General features: G+C 39.4%; 1 long non-coding RNA gene across 1 annotated transcript; it reads right to left on the reverse strand.

Annotated features, from left to right (window-relative positions):
* Positions 1-1,768: 1,768 nt before the first annotated feature.
* On the reverse strand, positions 1,769-13,809 carry LOC119155124. Its single transcript, XR_005106614.1, has 3 exons — positions 13,587-13,809; positions 7,705-7,903; positions 1,769-2,942 (listed from the first exon to the last, which is right to left on the reverse strand). It is a non-coding gene; the product is annotated as an uncharacterized LOC119155124 (long non-coding RNA).
* Positions 13,810-15,541: the final 1,732 nt, after the last annotated feature.

Below are 15,541 nucleotides of genomic sequence, written 5' to 3' on the forward strand. Positions count from 1 at the left end.
CTTTTAACAAATGTCACTTTGAAACAAAGCATGTGCTTTTAGAGAAAGTTGTTTGTTTTAACTGAACCCAAAATTAAGCATTTATCATCTTGTCTCCTGTAAAGCATATTGTTCTAGCTTGGAGAGAACTGAAACTGAACCATATGGTGAAAGTGGAAGAATTCAGAAAAATTTACTCTGTTTCCATCAAGTCTGTGCCTGTTTTTTCTAGCTTCAAGGGGAAAAAAAAAAAAGTAATTGCTATAGACAGGGTAAAGACGGTAGTTACTATTCCTAGTCCATTACACAAGAGTAGGTGCTTTCAAGTACTTGGAAACAAACATTGTACTAAAATTACTACTGGTTACTGGCAGAATTACTTGTAAATGTCTATATTCTAGGATGGAAATAGTATTTAGGGTTTTACAGAAAGTGTTCCTTAAGCTTTTTGTTCACAGATGTATCTTTGTTCTTATGTACACACATTTGCCAAGAATTTCCTAAGCAACTAATGATTATGCATGCTTCAATTTTGGGGTATTCGGCTTGTAAGTTCTCAAAGAACTTAACCTTTTATGAATGCTGATTCTTTGGCAGTGAGATATTGTAAAGGTTACCCCAAACTGATATTATTAGCATGCTTTCAATCTCCCCATTTATTTTGAGTTTACTCCCCCAAGTTGATTCTTCATGAGACTGTAGTGCTAGTTTCTACAAAAGCTGAAAAATATGATGTTAGTTTGGAACTGGATTTGTAAGTTTAGGGACAACTTACTATCTGTTTCTTGGGAATATTTTTTGTTTTCAGGATCAAAAAATTATTGTCAGGCTCCATTCACATTGATCACATTTATCTAAGCACTTTTTAAAATATCTGACTTCCTCAATGCATTTAATTGATGTCTGCCCTACCAACAAGAGAACCTGAAGTATTGAAGTACTTGTGACAGATCTCAATTTGCAATCTGAGACAATTAAAACTAATGTGACTAATCCAGTTGTTATCACCAACAAACATCTCAGATAATCTCAGATATTTAAAGCGAGATCTTTTTCCAGTTGTTAGTTTGAATTTGGATCTTGTTGTTAACTGTCTATAGAGGGGGAAAAAAAAGTCTTCTCTGTCTGGAAAGATCAATTTTTGCAAATTAATGCAATGTCCAACTTCAAAATAGACACGTCCAGTAAGATGATGCATTATTGTTCCTACACTTATTTGTACTTCACAGATGTAATTTGGCTTCCTTACATTAAAGCCAGAGATACAGAGAGCACTCCCAACAGAGTAGGGGAGTCTGCAGTGTGGCGAGTGCAACAGAGGCCACCCTTAGGGCCTTTCCCTGCTGATCGCTGTTTTCCTTACAGCCTCCTCGAAGCACTACGTGAGACAGATGGAGACCTTACACACCACCACTCCTAAAGGGGGCAAAATGGGACTGTGAGGCTTGCTTATCCTTGTCTGCTTGTGAGAGCTTGCAGAATGTGGGACTTCTATGGCATGTGGAAGACCCTGAACCATACACAGACAAACCAGGCTTTTCCCAGAAGAGTATGCAGGGAACACATAAAAAGATAGCTACATACATGTGTTTCATACATGTGTTTAATTTCACTTTTCCCAGTGTATATTACACCTCAGATGCTTCTCCACAAGACAGGTTTGGTAACTGTCTCCAGGGGACCATGTTTACAGCCTCACCATAACCCTGATTCACACGTGGTTATTGTTCAAGTGAGCTATGACCACACTTAGGTAAGAGAAGAGACTCTTTCTTTTCTTTTTTTTTTCTTTTCTGTTGCATTTGGTAGAATATTTAACCTTCATTATCAGAACTAGTCCTGAGCTGTTTATGATTTAATATCCTGCCCACGAGGAGGTTTAGGCTTGGGCCAGATGATGAACACTATATAAAAGCTAATGTTGCTGCATTGTATAAAGAATCAGCTCAGGTGGGGAAGGGAAGGTGTGAAAAGGGAGGTGTTCACAATGAAATGGACTGCAAACAAGCTGCTGCAGAACCATATGCACAACCTGTTCTCATCAGTGGAATATTAAAGATGAAGCAGATAAAACAATCCTTGGTATTGAAAATAAGATTATTGCTTTCATGCATATGTATTGGCACTGCAGCCTTTTCCACAGATGGACACTATTAAAGGGAGTAATCAAATATCAACATGTGTTTCGTACAGAAAAAGACCCTAACCTAACTGGCTAGCAGGAAAATTTTTGTATTGATTTATTTTTATATCAGAAAGGTGACCGAGATTTTAAGCTTTTTCAGGCTGATACTGTGTGGTTGATCTGGTGGTGGTTACCGGGATCTCTATGTGATCCTCACCTCAAGTTCTAGTGTAACAAGTGTATAATACATGTTTTTTTAAGAAAAAGTATCATGCATGAACCTGATTTCACACAAGGTCTTGTCACCATTTCTAGTAGGTTTCAACATGCGCTAGGTTAATTTAGATGTCAGAAATTGAATTGCTTTTACTGTAATTAAATGGGTATACATTAGGATTACCTAAGCTGGATTTAGTAGAATCACAGAGAACAGAATAGATGCAATGCTGCAAATCTTCAGTGGTGTTTGTCCTCTCCAGGTGTGATAAATACTGCAGCTACTTACTGAACAACTTAGGATATGACATTTCTGAAACTGGTGCTGGACATAGCAGGGGGGAAAAGGACGCTGTACACAGATTTGCAATAGTCACATCAATCTTCCAGTGAGTGATTGCAGTCCTTTCCAGTTCTATTCAGACTGTACAGAGTAGACTCCTCCCCTGTCTTCCTGGCAGAAAAACAGACAAAATTGTCACTTCCCCAAGTTGCTTCCTCATGCAGCAGCTGAATCCCATCTCCGTCCAGCTCTCCTGTTATGGGCTTCACTTCCCCAGCGCCTTTGTGTCTTGTGAATTCTGTGTGACTCCCCATTCTTGACATAGCCTCTTCAGTAAATCTGAAAAAAAAAGTTGCTGCTGTTATTACACGAATTGAAAAGTACTTTCCCAGTATTATATATATTTTTAACGACTAGTTTGTCAAAGTTTGTTGCTTGAATTTCTGTTAAACTCTCTTTTCTTACATAGTCCTGCTGTTCTACTGCAGTTAATCTGTTTGTCTGTAATGTTAGGTTTGTTTTAACTTATACTGAGGCAGTTGATAAGATCCTGTGGATTACTGATCTACAACTGTGTATTACGAAGTACTTCTTGATCTTGCAAATTCACTAAATGTCAGCGCAGTGGTACCAATAAAATTGTACAATCTGCTTTCCTAACAGGGCAAGAATGAGTTGTTCTATCCAAAAATGACTGTCTGAAACAGATTTTCCATGAACCGTTCTGTCAGTGTGTGTGTGCGTGCGTGCATGTACACACATACAATCCCAGCATTCCTGGGACCTCATGGATTAAGTTCCCATAAGCACACATGATATAATTTCTTCCAGGACCAGATTCATGTGGTAATGTCATTGTTGCGCAACTGCTTTTCTCAGCTTAAAATAAAGACATTAAGTACTAGATAATCAAAAGTTTTCTTCCTTACCTCCCTTACTAATTTTTTCCAATGTGAAATTTAAAAGCCAAAAATAATGATTTTTAAAAGTTTTTAAAAATAAGTGATCTTCTGTATCAAAAGTACAGATATTGCCTTATATTAAAGAGAGTTTCGTTATCTCCCCTTCCCCACCCCCAAAACAGAAGTTGTTTCAACATCCTGGCTTATTCCTGGTTTCATACCAGCAATATGCTTTTTGGCATGTACTGTACATTACACTAACAACCCAGCCTGCCAACAATTTAATAGCTTTGCTATGCGATTATAGTTTTCAGGCCATACCCACTTTATTGACACAGTTTCCTTTTACTATTGCTTAATAACACTTCCCTCCTCTTTCTGCCACCCCTCCCCTCCCCACCCGCGCTCCCCACCACACCTTCCTCCCCGATGCCAGCAGAGGGCACTGGGACTTAGTTTCCCGGACGGTTCAGCCGCTAAAACTATTCAAGCAGTTGCACTTAGAGTTGTGTTCTTTTTTTTTTTTTTTTTTTTTTTTTTCCTGTCGTCCCATTCATAGAAACCTGGAGACAAAAAAAAAACCCAAACAACCAAAAAAAAACCAACCAACCCAACAAACAAACAAAAAACCCAGCCCAAACCAAAACCCCAAACCTCCATGATCAAAATTTACACAGCGATCAGAGTGGGGAGAGCAGTGCCTGTGGGTGCTCGTGTGCCAGGGATGGGGATGTCACCGCAGGGGAAGACACTGGGGGTCATCATTTCGGTGAACTCCAAGTCATCTGTTTTCTTTAGCAGGATCTTTCTGATCATGGAGGGAGGCTAATGAAAGGGTCCTCCAAAATGTTTTCGGAACAGTTTCTTCACAGCGGTGCTCTGGGTAAATAATGCTCCTGCAGCCTCAGCGAAATGGTGGCTTATCCTCACCATAGTATGGCGCTGAGCACAGGACAACAGGGCACACCTCCAAACCTCCCTGCTTCTTCCTCTGTTTACTCTTTGATTATTTTTTTCAGGATTTACAGATCAAACTGGATGATGTGTCCAGTAATCTCTGTTCAGGTTTCCTGTTAATCCTACCCTACTTCACAAAGAATAAGTCAATGTCACTCTATGGTTTAATTCTTATTATCAGGCTCAGGAGAGCTCCTGCTCAGCACTGTTCAGGGTATCACTGGAGCTGGGGTTTCATTTGGTACCTTTTCTGGGATCCCACCGATTAAAAGGTGATACGGGGCCTGTGACTGGAAGTGGGGCAGACAAAAGTGAAGAAGTGTCACTGAAGGGAAGAGGGGCGATGATAAAGGGGAAATGAGAGTGCTCTGACTTCTTCAGCTGCTGCCTTGCAAAAAGTAATGTACTTAAGGACAGAAAAAAATAATAATGTGCCTATGTATCTATGCACAGTGTGACATGAATGTTAAGCAAGCACCACAGAAGTGCTTTTAAATTAAAAAGAGAGAGGATAAATGAGAATAAGTGCCTTATGTATATGAAAAGACATATTCCCCACTCCATTCTCTCTTTGTCTTTCAAATGCAGAAGAAACAAAAAGGTCAAGAGAGATTTGGTCGACACCATAACACGGAAGTCACTTTTTGTGCTATTGTGAATGTGTTATTGTTCTTCTCTTGCTGCCTTGTTGTATTAAGAATGAAATAAAAACAATGCTAATGACAAGAGAGGGACAAAGCCTGTGCTGGGCCAGATGGCTGTTGGAGAGGAAACATGCTTACCTGTGTACTTTACCACATTGCTTTGAAGAAAAACTACGCTGTTTATTCTCACCATATCCTTCTCAGAAAGCAGCTTTCAATTTTCTGCTTGAGACCTATGAAATCTCTTACTGTAAACCTTTCCCTCCTAACACTGCCATCCAATTGGGAAAGCTGTTACCTAATAAACTGAAGCATGTCTGGTACAAAACATAAATAGGGTTAATGGCTGACAACTGCACACGGTTAAGCAAAGACAACTGATTTGTGATTTACATCTGTCACAAGTGTATATACAGTTGCACAGTTGGTTCTGTGCTTTCAGTTCAAATATAAGTCACATAACTGTATAAGTACTTTGTGAGATATATAATTGCCTAGTTATGTACGTAATTAATTAAATACCGTATGCAATCATAACTGCATGAGTAAAATGGGAGTGCAGTCATACCTGTCACAATAGGCTGAGCTTGGACAGACAGCTGAGTTATTAACGAGAAAGCCTTGCATATACTGGGACAACTGGAATCTTTAACTTGTCATCTATGTAACCTCAGCAGAATAGCCTCTGCGCAGTCGCTTTTAAAAGGAAACATTCTTACCCTGCAGTCTGCACCGGTCCAAAGGATTCATGGTCCCTGCCCTAAGCTGAAGCTGAGAAATAATTTGCCAGTACTTCCAGTATTATTTCTAGTGCAAATTCATATGGGTTTAAAAAGCACACTCAGCAGGACCAGTACAGAGTGTGCATTATCAGTCATGCCCTTTCAGCATAAAGGAAAAATTTTAATTTCCTACTTCCATTATAAATTATACATTTGTAAAGTATCTCCGTCTTTTTGTACAATAGTTCACACAATGGGGTTCTAGTTTGTGGCTGCAGCTCTTGGGAACTATGATATTTCCCGAGACTGAAAATGGTGAAACTCTTCTAAAACTGACTAATATGTATTTCAGTTTAATAACGGAAAAAAGTGTATTCTGAGCTCTCCTTCAAAGATTAAGGATGGTTCCTCTTCAACTTGGTGTCTGAAGTTCCCGGTATTCAGTGTCAGCTTTCTGGTTCAGGCAGATATGAGTCATGGATCCAGATCAAATTTTTGTGTAAATGAGGCAAATGTTCAGGTTCTTTAGTCGGTTCTGACAGGCACATCACTACGCTGAGATTTCTATGGTGATAAGAACAAGTATTTAAGCCTGGTGGCTGAAGCAACTAGCAGTTTACCCCTTAATTGCAACTCGCAGGTTAAAACACAAGCTATTGCAAGGGGTCAGATACTTAGATAACAGGAAAAAACCCTAAATGTAATTTAAGGTCTTTATGTCTACAGCTTCTGTGTTTACATCCCTGGAAAGTTTAGTATATATTTCTGACTCTCCATGCATTTGAATCCTATGATGGGCAAAGGTCTAGTTACCAGAGCCAAAAGGATTTTTATTTCTGTTCTTTAACACAGTCTGGAAAGAGATGGAGAAAAAGTAATTTCTCAGTTTTGCCTGGCATAGGGAAGGGTGGGATTACCAGCTTAGGTTTTCCTGTTGCGTTTCTGTCAAGCAAATCAGTCGTGCCATTCCTGTAAATCAGTCATCCTCTTGAAAGGGAAGAGGTGGCACAGGCTGGAGTTCTGAGCTTTCAGGGTACGCAGGGAATATGGAGCAGTGCCCAGGATGGGTGTAGGCTCCCACTTCCACTGCAAGACGACGTGTACCCATGTGCAAGAGCCACAGATGCACGTGTTCACCCAGCTGAGGCTAAAGAGTTGCTGCCCCCTGCTCAGTCTGGGGGCAAGGATGCTTATGGGATGGTCCTAAAGCCCTCTGCCGGCAAAAGGAGCCAAGTTGGCAGAAACCTCCTTGCATTTGTGTTCAAATTTATTGATTTCAGGCCAGATGAGCCAAAGGCAGCCATAAAAAGCAGCTTGCCAGCAAATTCTGAGATGGCAGCAATGAGCAGCTGAGTAGGGACGGAGATCTGCCTGTCGTTTGAAATTCAGTGATAAGCTACTTCCAGCTTTTCCTCCACAGGGAGGTATTGATTTATTATATAAAAGAGGGAGTGTCACCAGGGTCAATCTGGGCAACCAGCACAAATCTTGTTTATACGTTTCCCTCTCAGTGTCCATGTACCTGCACAGTACATGCAAATACAATAAAAGTTGTTATTAATAAGACATTAAGAAGCATAGTGAGGAAGGGCCTATTTTCAGATCGTTCTTTTTTGACCGTAACTCCACTATAGTGAATGAAAGCTTGAAATAAAAAGCACAATCAAATGCACATTGTACACTGATAGACAGTATATGGTCAAGTGTTTGTTTGCAGGGCTGTCAGAACTTGCTAGGAGTAAAAAAACAACCACACACACTACTTCACATCTGCCACTGCCTGACAAACTACATAGTGTTTCCTTGCTTCTAATAAAGATCACACAGCAGCTAATACTCTATCAAAGCTTAAAGACCAAATAAATACAGTGCTTACCTCCGAGGGCCTATGCCCTGGTTTTATTGGCATGCATAACAGAGGCAGTGTCGTGAGAGGCTTGTGAAATGCAACTTCCCACGTGCAGCAATGCTTTTTGAACATCTTGGTGCAGATTTTCTTAAGAGATATCTGTGTTCTTAGAAAGAGCATGTCTGTGCTCTGAGAAATCACTTATTTTAGGCTTGTCGATAAAACTCTGGAGAGAGAGAGGGAGAAAGAGTACTGAAAGAAGAACAATCTACCAAATACAGCTAAGAATATAGTTTATAGTTTGCAAGGTACGGAGTGCTTTATTGGAACTGAATGATCAATATTTTGCAGGATTATTTATTCTGTGAAGCAGGAACAGCAGTTCCTTCTTCAAAGCCTACCAAGTGACAATAGAATTGATCCAAAAACCCTAATTCTGGAACCTGATATGTCCAGGAAGATTTGGGGATCTATACCCAGCCTGTGTGCAGTGACTGATAACCTATCTGAAAGCTCCTGCCTGTTTGTGCAGAAGCCGTTGGTGCTATCTATGTCAGAGATAGTTATAGAAAGAGAAACTGCTGAATTTGTTTCCACACAGAAGATGTTTGAATATTAGTGTGCTTTAAAAGAAAAAAAGACTGACAGCATCTGGAGTAGGGCAAGTGCCATTTATCATGTCAGTGAGAGTCAGGTTTGGTTTTGGAATGAGCAGACTAGGTTGAATAAAATACTATTTTATTCTATATAGACTATACTAGGTTGAATAAAATGACCCAAACTGGAACTGCTGCAAGAGGCTCAAAACTTTCTTCTTCTTCATTCAAAATATTGCTTACTGCGGCTCACTTTATCATGAAATACTTAAATGCTTTAAACTTAGGCATTGGGTAATCTGTTTAGATAAAAAGTAATATTTTTTGGAATTAGATAAAATAAGCTACTTACAGATTTGATCACAGTCATCATCAATAATCTAATTTAACCCTTTTTTGATTTTAAATCACCTGATTCAAGTCTGTTTGTTCAGAATGATTCATCAAATAGCTTGTGCAAACAAACTGTGTCCTGTGATTTTTTCCGTAGACAGTCCAGGAGGAGGTTCATGTTCTTCAGTTTTTTGTCACATGGTTAGCCACAAGTCACATTCTGTTATTTCTGTTTCCTCTTTGATGACAGAAATAAGAGATGGCAGGTCTTGCAAATTATCTGCTCTATTATGCAAATAAAACCCCAGCTTTTGAGAATCACCCCAAGAACACTTTTCCTTCTGACTGTTCGACCCAATATGTGTTTTGCATTAGTACTCATGATGGAGCTGCTTTTCCTCAGTGTTCTGGAGAACAAAGATGCACAAATCTTTCTTTGCATATATACACCTTGCTTCATTTCTTTGGTAATGCTTTATGCATCTTTGGTTTAAAAGCTACATCAAAACTTTGAAGCTGGACGGTTGTTTATTTGATGTATTGACATGGGCCGCTGTCTTCATCTCCCTGTAGAAAGGCAGTTTGAGGATTTAATGTAAAGACTGTGCACCTACATGCTCAAGTGGCTATGTATTGCCACACCAGCACTAATTGCATGCACTAACATAATTTAAATTAGACATGCAACTGTTTGTGCAAAGGAACACAGGAACAGGCCTGTCAGACCGTACAAAAATAGTACCTTTCCATTGAGGTGGACGTGCTGTTATGGCCCCAGCATTATTGTCTGCTAGTAATTGAACCAAAAAAAGAAAAAGTAGGACAAATGAATGATGGTTGAGGAAGAGATTTAAAAGGATCCCACATTAGTTTCCTGTAGCCTACATAACGCTTCTTTTAATAATCTCAGCCCCATCATTTAACATGGGTTTAAATGAAAAGGAAAGACCACAAGATAAGATCACATAAAAAACAGAAGTCGCTAAACTAACTCTGTGTCTGCTAATAAAAGACTTTTTTTATAAAGGTATGTTTAGTAAGAAAATACTTGAGAAAATAAGTGAATGTTCAGGCAGTCTGTCAGCAAACTCACAGGCATTTGACAAAATCGTAGTTCACTTTCAGTTACCTTTGGAGATTAAGGGGGTTTAAGGGGTAGGGAGGAGACATGCACATAAAGCAAAACCCATCATACAGAATAGATGTCAGGTTATAAGAATAATATACATTCAATTCCTGTTTTAAAAACCTATAAATTACCAAACAGTGAAAAAGGGCAGGCAGTGTAGCGTGTACTCTGTGTCACTTACTCAGCAGCAAGGGGTGTTTCTGGAGATGGCGGAGTCTGGTTTAACCTGCAAATTGGATAATTCACCCACAGGAAATCAGGAGCTGATTATACGCAGAACTCTTGGAGTTAAAGTGCTTTATGAAATCACATCAATGTAACCAGAATTCTGTTCAGGTCAGAACCAGAAAGGTTTGACAAGGTTACATTTAAACTAATTTTAGGAGAAAAACATGGTATTTGGTTTTGTCTATTTATGCTATAGTTTAGACTACAGTGCTATCTATTCTAAAAAGAAAAACACAGGAGTTTTCAAGTTTAAAAATGTGAGACTTTTTAACATTTGGAATAAATCCAGTAATTCAGTATCTCTCAACCCAAAGCCAAGTCAAACTTTCTGCAGAACTGTAGTTTTATTTTCTAGTTTGAGGTGTATCTGGGAAGTGGGGGAGGGGTAAATGAACTTTGTTATAATTAGATTAGAACAGAACCACTTAAAACTACAGTGTATGACATAAATGTTCCTAATATTTAGGCGAATTTGCTAGTACACAGCAGTATTATTTGCACAAATCCATGCCTGTTAAATGGCCATGTTCAACACCGTTATAGTAGGGTGGGCTTTCCTGGAAGTGCACCAGGAGTAACTCTGTCCAAGTAAGACAATGAGAATGACCACTGTCTGTTTCCAAATTCCCATTTGCTTTCAGATGAAAGTGAATTTCATAATTACAAAATTAGTCATGGGTAATTGCCAGCTGCAGTTATTTTGGATGAAGAAAGAGGATTTCTGTTGTTACAGCTTTTCGTTTTGTGGAGCCTGTTTGGAACAGTTGCCTTCATTTTTGTCATTCAAACAGAGAGAGTTACCTGAAGTATATAAACCTCACAAATGATCGCAACAAACTTCACTGCTTATGTGAGGCTTTGATGACTAGGAGGGACTTATACAACATAAATATAATAAAACTATGCTGGAAAACTTCAATTTTGTGACATACACGTAGACTCTGAGTGTCAATCAGTATAGGCCTGAGTTCATCTTCATTCAATACCATGATTTTAAACAGCAGCTTTTACTGGGCAGACTGTATGTGCAATTTTAAAATTGCTATTTTAAAATAAAAAATGAAAGAAGATTGTGCAAATGGTCCACTTCCCTGTAATTTCAGGATTCTTTTGTGCTATGGCCCTATGAGGTTACTTATATGAGAAAATCAACTATTAGAAAACCTGTATTTAATAATTTTCCTGGAATAACTCTTCTTTTGGATTAAGGAGCTTTATTCAGAGGTCAGTATGTGGGCACCACTGCACAGAAGGAGTGTCTGTGGTGGACTTCATGGAGCATTTGTCATCTCATTTCTGTTTCAGAATCAAAGTTCTTCTGGGATAAGATCTGGTGGTATGTTTGGCTTTTCTTTTTTCTTTACTTTGTTTTAGTCCGTGGTTGCACTTTCAGAGTAGAAGAAACTATCAGTATTATGGTTGTCTCCTAGTGGAGAGACTTATTGAGGGAGGTAGTTTTGCAGCATGGCCTAAAGATGCTCAGACTCTGGATTTGCCTGATCTCTTCATTGAAGACCGCTGCGTAGCCAGCTCCCCTTGACAGAGAAAGCTTTGTCTCTGACTCTCATGTGCTTCATCCTGAGCTTTGTGATCTGCATTTTCCCAGCGGGGCACAGCTGTCACGGTGACTCATAGACTGAAAATCACGCTTTGATGTAGCTGTGTCTCTAACCATGTAGTATGTTCTCCAGTTCCTTGTCCAGTCTAGTTTTAAGTGATTCAAACACCACTCCTGTTAGCAAAATATTCCATAGTCTAGGAGACTGTGTTGGTATTCAGTCTAATTTCATTTCAGCCCACACTGTTTCATGACAGTCTTTAATGTTTACACACGTTAAATATTTTAGGCTGTTATCATATCCTCCCTTAGCCATAATTTTAGCAAATTACATGCATTCAACCTTTCTGCCATCATCTTTTTTCTTTCTTCTTTTTTTTTTTTTAAATAATTTACCCAAAAGCCTAGTTATTTTTCTGTTCCCTGAGTTGCCAATAGAACCCTATAAACTGATGGATATTGTGGGGGGAGAAGGGGGATTTTTTTAAAATCAAAGTGAGTTCATACAGCAACATTAAAATATAGTCAGCAATATAATAAACTTTTTTTAATTGAAAGGAGTAAGGGATTTTTTTAGATAGAAGGCTCTCTGTAAAGATTACAACAGTTGTGCAAATTAAGTCTGTTTTGTTGTTTGTTTGTTTGTTTGTTTTCTAATGATCCCCTCCCTGTCAGTTCAGAGTTCCTTTGACTGGTTAGATTTGTATGATTCTAAAATTGGTGACTTATGCTCTTTTTCCAGGGTCTTCAATAGTGATTTAATTTAACACATTTATGATTTATGTGAAATTATTCATTATGCAGTTGACCTTATTTGAGACAACAAATTGCCCCTTTCAAACAATTGACTGGCTTTTGGAGTGTAGTTAAGGCTGAAAGAGGAATAAGCAGATGATACAGAAGAGACTGCTTGGAATTTTAAACTGATATTAGGATGGTCTTTGAGTAGGCAGGGAGGCTGGTGCAGACTGCCCTGCATTTCCTCCGTGTCTGGAACATTAAGTGTTCAAGTGCAGTAATGGCACTTCCTGTCAGTGGGAATTGTTTAACAGCTGATCACTTCATAAAGTGGAAGGGCAGGGGAAGGGACTGAAATAGCCAGGAATAGGAAATTCCTGTAGAATAGAGAATAGAGAAGCAAAACCCTAAAAGGCCTCAAAAGCAAGTAATTGAGGAAGATGGAGCTGCAGTAGCTGGAGGGAGTGGCTTCTCTCACTTTTCAATTAGTTCAGTTTGCTCGACTCTCACTGGTGGGAGTGATACGATCACGAATGTAGACAGAGCGATGCAGAGTCCCACTCTGCAGTTACACATCACGTGTCCAACAACAAAAAAAAAAAAAAGTGATGCATTCTTTCTCCCCACAAAGTCTGCCTATTTTTTTTCCCCTTCTCTTTTTCAAACATCTAATTGTCAATTAAAAATTGCAGTATTTATTAAAATGGTTGGGGAAATGCTATTTTCCAGTGGGATATGAGAAGAAAACTTTACAAGCTGGGGGAGGGGAGTAACAACAAAGCACTTATTCTTCCCTTTCCCCTCCCCCAGTAGAGGGAGGAAGCAGAGGAGTGGTAGTAGAAGTAGGAAGAAGAAAGGAATTAAAAAATAAAGAAAACTTGAAAGTGGAGTAAGGAAAGGAATTTAAAGGAGAACTGTACACTTTTTAGCAAATCTTTGGAAAGATGGCTAAATTCTGTGAGATAATGAAAACTCTGGGTTTAGCAATACATTCCTTTAATTTTAAGCATATGCATTGTCTTGCTGATACCAGTTTAGTTACTCCTATTTATTCCAACTGAAGGTGTGGCCTAAAGGTTTAGGATAAAACACAGATGAGAATATTTGTGTAACATCCTCACTGTTCGTATATTAGGGGAGAGGTAAGTAACTTGGACAGTTTCACTCAAGAGGTTTCATAACCTTTAAGCTGGGTGTGTGCTGATTCAGATGGTAAAAGCAGTATTCAAAATGAGTTAAGCTTTGTGTGTTGCATGCTATTTTCTGAGGATTAGTCCAACCACCTGTTACTAAAACATGAAACTCAGTCAGAAAAATAATTACATACCTTTCCAGATGCACACAGAAAGGCGCACCTTGGGTGAAATAATTGCAGAGCCAAGAAAATTTTCATCGGGAACACATCAGCTTTTGTCTTTAAACATGAAACATTTCCAACAGCTCTCACTGTATGCCAGCATTGCATTTCTGTGATTTTTGTACTCTGACTTCATGCACACACATGTGCGCACACACACGTGCATGCATACACTCAGACAAAATCTACTGCTCGCTGAATCTCCTGTTCGATCAGAGTTGCACTGTTCAGACTGCAGATAAGCAAAGATAAGCAAAGTATACGTTACATGCTTTAAAGCATGTGCTTTTCCAGTTGTAGATGTATGCACAACACAGGCAAAGGATAGAGAATATTGACCAGTGTGCTGACCTGGGGGAGAATCTTTCCTGACCAATTTTTCTCGAACTGTGGTTTCAAATACCAAGATCTTGGTTTGTTTTATTTTGTTTTAACTACTGTTGAGTACCGCTGGCTTGAAAAGTTTCCATTTTGCAAGGATTTTCTTTCTTTTTTTTGTTTGCTTGCTTGTTTTTCAACTTGCTCTGGGTCCTGGGACGATGAAGTTTTAGAAATGTGCTGCAAGCCGCCCCCCCCCCCCGGGCTCCACAGCCCGCCAGGGAATTGACAAGAACAGCGGCAGAGCGGAAAAGGAAGCCAGCCTGGCCCAGCAGCTGCCCTGGCCTGCTTGGCTGGGCTGGACCCTGCCCCAGCCTCGGTGGCTGCTCATCAAAACCCAGGATGTTTTAAATAACATGTTTCAGCCTTAGCAAATTGTGATTATCCAACAAACCCTCGCTTTGTCAGAAAGTTTCTGACCAGCTTTACTTTGGAGTAACTTGCTCCATCTGACCCAAGGGAGTAAAAGCCTCAGCTTTCTTGGGGTAGAGGGTATATAAATAACTGATAATGCATGCCCAAAGTTCTCCCACTGGGATTAATAATAGTACATAAATATTTATGACAAAAGTGAGTTGTCCTTGAATTGGATCTGGAGACACCATTCAGTTTTGAATGGAATTGAACCTGCTTCTACCAGATTTGTATTTGGGCCTGAATTTCTGTTTTGGGAACTATTAAAGCAGAGGCTGTTTGGCCCCTTATGAATGCAGCTCAGTAACAGCACTTCTGAAAACTAAAACTGGAAAAGTTCCTCATTCCTTGTTCCTCATTATAGGGCAGAACACTTAGTTTCTGACAATGACCTGTACAAGCGTAACTGCCTGTTTACTAGCCGTGTTGGAAAACAGCTTTAGACCCTTTGTTCATTTGCTTAGCAGCTGTAACAATAGATAGGTGTGTGAGAAAGCAGCAGCTACTCTTTCTTCCTCATTCACTCGCTGCGCTAGCACTGCATCAGCTATGCAGAAGACAACAGTTTGCAACACCAAGTTGCTACTGGCTGTGTGGCGTCAGTTTTGCTTTTTTCTATTTCCTTAACAGAGAGGGTTTGGGTTAAAAGAGGAAACAAAAATGTGCACCCATTCCTATCTGAAAACCAGACCTTAGCTCCCGGTGGTTCTTTTCTTTTCCTTTCAAAACACAAGCAAGATTAAAAATAAAGAAGTGTCAGTGTGCTAATGTTTCAGTTTCTAATCAGTTCACAAATGGCAGGAAATTAACCGGCTTTTCATGAACATCTGTTCCACTTCTGGCTTGAAAGGTTGGAGGCAAATGCTATCTGTCAAATTTAATAGTGAGCATCAGTAATAAATATACTTTTCATTTTTCACATGCACACCCTCCCCCTTTTCTCTATTACCCATTCAAAATAATACATTGTAGCCACATGCATTGTTTTCTTCTCTTGTATTTGGGGGGGGGGGGGGGCATAATATATGCTGTTAATTAAAAGGACGATGAACTGCCTCAGAATAAAGATCAGGAAAAAGGTTGTGATTACGGTACTGCAGTGCTGTACACCTGCTGGATGTGTTTTCAGCGAG

This window comes from Falco rusticolus, chromosome 10 (assembly GCF_015220075.1).
Source record: "Falco rusticolus isolate bFalRus1 chromosome 10, bFalRus1.pri, whole genome shotgun sequence".
Taxonomy (NCBI): domain Eukaryota; kingdom Metazoa; phylum Chordata; class Aves; order Falconiformes; family Falconidae; genus Falco; species Falco rusticolus.